We start from the raw sequence: 4,113 nt of genomic DNA on the forward strand, positions 1-4,113 counted from the left end.
GTAAGAGTTTAAAAAAGCTTTGGAAGACTGCGAACAAATAAAACGGAAGGAACAGACAACTTTCCTTCTAAATTTCTAAAATTTTTGGGGAAGTGGCAACCAAGAGACTATTCAAGTTGCTTTGTAGACCAGCCTTTTAAAAAGTATCGGGGAGATAAGTGCGAGAACTATTGCATAATAAACTTGACATGTCACGCATCCAGGTTGCTGACAAGAAAAATGAACAAAAGAATGAAACGAGCTGAGTATAAGTTAGATGGTGATCAGTCAGGTTTTATGAAAGGTAACGATACCATAGAGCTAGTTCTGTGTTGTACCTGACAGTGAAAGGAAGGCTGAAGAAACACGGAGACGCGTTCAGAGTATTTGTTGCACCCCTAGAAAAACGTTAGGCAATGTAAAATGGTTAAAACTTTTCGAAACTCTGCAATGAACAGGAGTAAGCTATAAGGAAAGACAGGTAATACACAATATATGCAGGAACCTAGTGGGAACAGTATCAGTGGGAGATCAAAACAAAGTGTTCGGATTAGAAAGGCTGTAACGCTAGGCTAGTCTTTCGGCGCTACTATTTACTATAGACATCACAGGCAATGACGGAAACAATAGACAGCTTGAGGAGTGACATAAAAATTCTGCGTGGAAGGATATCAATGAAAAGTTTTGATGATGTCATTACTGTCCTCAGTGAAATTGAAGAATAACTGCAGGAACCGAATGAACAGTTTAATGAGCCCACACTTTGGATTGAGAATAAACCGAAAAAAGATTAAAGTAACGAGAAAGAGAAACGTTTGCGTTTACGCTTCTAAATGTGCAACGTTCATATGTAACGTTCTAACTACAATGGTAATGGAATCTTTAGACATAGATTCTGTGAAATAATCAATGGTGCAACGTTCTAAAATACAGCGTGACAGTACAACTTTCTGAAAGTAACGTTCATTTAAATGCAGTGCTCTAAATGTAATGTGGAATGTGACCTAGTATCTGTGAGTGATACCTTGGTAGCCTGTGTTCGTTCACACGAAAATTTATTAAGGGTTGCTACTGTGCTACTGTAATACACGCAATTCGTATATTGAAACGCATACTGCACAACTTAGTATCTGTTTGACTATTCTGTGAAACTTTGTTACATTAAACTCAAAACAGCTATTTGCAGTTTGTTCATTGGCTTTAATAATTAGTGATTTGAACGCGAGAAATAATTACCTGTGAAACTGTTGTGTCTAGACAAGACAGCCTAGACACAATGAGAGGAAGCCGAAAGGCACGCGTTAAGCTCACGCAGATTGGCGTAAGGTCTGAAACAGGATACGTAATGAATGCTATAAAGAAAAGTACGTAGCATCTGGAATACTTAACTTTAATCCACATTTGTAGAACATCGCTCTTGATGATACATTAATAGAATCTCAATATCAATTGAATACGGCGCCTTGCTAGCTCGTAGCAAATGTAGCTGAAGGCTATGCTAACTATCTTCTCGGCAAATGAGAGCGTAGTTGTCAGTAAACCGTTCCTTGCAAAGTCAGCTGTACAACTGGGGCGAGTGCCAGTACGTCTCTCTAGACCTGCCGTGTGGTGGCGCTCGGTCTGCTATCACTGACAGTGGCGACACGCGGGTCCGGCGTATACTAATGGACCGCGGCCGATTTAAAGGCTACCACCTAGCAAGTGTGGTGTCTGGCGGTGACACCACAGAAACACTACACACAAACGGATTGCCTTGCAACACTGAAGACCTTGTAAGGCCAACTGTCATATGTAGACAGTCACTTGTATTACAGGTTTTGGTCATTATCAGACAATATTGTGTGCTATCGTGATTTAAATACCTTAACAGTCCATCAGTTCTGGTTTACTGCGTATTTTCAAACATGGCAGTAATTACGCTATGTTCACAAATTTTGCTAACTGAGATAATGTAAGTCGACTGTTAGGTTATTATGTACAGTTATCACAGATAGCACATGGATGACTGTCGTTTCAGTCGTGTTACTTATTGAAATAGACCGTGAAAATGTCAACTGAAGAGACCAGCACCTAACAACCTGTGACTGGGAGTTCGACAACCGATCGAATCCCTTAGTGAATCTATCGATACCCGGCTTAGAACGTTACACCACTAGTTTAACTCTAGCGGGTCATTTCTGCAGATGAACCTCATTTAACGCGCTTCTTCTGCTCGTCTAGCTTACCCACACCACTAGTTAGATTTGTTATTTTTCCATTTGAGAAGGGTGTAGCTTAGTATAACCTATATTTTGAAAATATTTTAACCCCGTATTTGCGATATAAGACTCCACCGGCATACTGTTACGTAGTTAGCTGTACCCTACAGTTTCCATCAGCAGAGCAGAGACACTTTCACACTTTTGGTGCCTTTTTTTTAACCTGGTCAGCTCTTCTTTGACGAGTTCACATTTAACTTATTAAGTGCATGTAGTTCTGTAAAGACGTTAGTTTAATTTTGCAATTTAGTTATCTAGTAGTTAACTTGACAATTCATCTTTCCGTTCTTCTCAGACATTTCATCTGGGGCTGAAATATACAATTATTTTTAAAATTATTCGTTTACCAAACGTTACCATCTGTAACCCCTTTTATCAGGCTTCGCTACAACTCACTAAAATTTCTTAAACAGTATTTTCTTTAATTTTGTTGAATTCTGGTGTGTTGCAATTATAAAAATATACTGTTAAGTAATGTGAGATTTCAGTTTCGCGGAACCGCGGGGAGGTGTCCATTTCGCCCTTCTAAATTACAGTAGTGCGATATTGCTACCTAGAGAACTGTTTGCGAGATTTACTTTTCGGTGAGGCTTGTTTGTGTCGAATATTATTTCTTTTCGTAGAGGGAATACACAATGCCCTGAGAAATTACTTATTCCAGTCTTATTAAAAGCTTTGCAGCTGCATCATATTTGTTTACTAATGTTAGATACACTGCGCAACAGAATTAAAGGACCACTTCTTAGAAACCCAGTAACTGGCTCTTGTTGCAACGCATAAGTTCTAAAGTTGGCTCAAAGGCGTCTGCAGCCTTCCTCGGTAATAGTGCAAAAGCGTGGAGCCCTCAACGTCTCCCTCGGGGTCGACGGCACTTCAAACAACAAGATGTCGACACACGAAAAAAGCCAGAGCTCGGAAGTTCGTTTGACGTATAAAGTTAGCTAATTATCTCACATTGGCACCAAATTTCACCACAATTCTACCCAACGCTACCGTGGACATGTCACATGAAGGGGAGGTCGTCACAGCCCCTCTCTCCCACATTTCACCCCTTTTTTGACGCCACCCAGCGTTGAAATGAGGGGATTTCTTATGAGTGGCGAGGAAACATTTCAGACACACCGCCGCTCCGAGTCGAGACTAAAAGGAATCAAGCAGTGGCGTAAAGGACTTCAATGAAACCACCTGCTTCCCTGGAGCGTTGATTTTCATGCATTTCGCGGTCGAAAACCACAGTTCGTAGTGCGACGAGCGACAGGAAGGCTTTCTGAACTCTCTTCGACACTGCGGACATTTCCCTAACGCTTCAACTTTTCATTAAGGACGTTGTAGGCTAGCAACATCATTGAACACGATCTCACTCCTTTAGAACTCAGTGTGACCACAATATTTGCTCAGGTGTACAGGGTAGAACCACTTGAGACTGTTCAAAACCATTAGACAAGATTTCAACGTGATCCGAATCTTCAAAGGGTGCTTACGCTTTTTCAGTGCTTGTGTTTCATACCCTCCAGTATTGTTATCACAGAAGGGTTTGATATTTGGACACGCGTGAATACAATGGCAAAGGTCCTTCTATAGTAAATGTGGGCAGGTGTCACCGAGGGTTTTGCCTAAATGTAGGGTCTCGAGTGGACTCTTTACAATTTTATTCACGCACGTGTCAAGGTTGAACCCCTCTGTGATCACAGTGTAAGAGGGGGTGAAACAGAAGAACTGAAATAGTTGAAGCATCTTTTACAGTTCTTGATAAAGTTCAGATTTTGTCGAATGGTTTTGAACAGTCCCAAGTGGTTCCACTACATATGCCAGAGGAAACGTAGTGGTCGCACTGCACTCCAAAGGGTAGATCAGGTGTGAATGCCACCTTACACGT

The sequence above is a fragment of the Schistocerca americana genome, chromosome 3 (assembly GCF_021461395.2).
Source record: "Schistocerca americana isolate TAMUIC-IGC-003095 chromosome 3, iqSchAmer2.1, whole genome shotgun sequence".
In the NCBI taxonomy this organism is placed as follows: domain Eukaryota; kingdom Metazoa; phylum Arthropoda; class Insecta; order Orthoptera; family Acrididae; genus Schistocerca; species Schistocerca americana.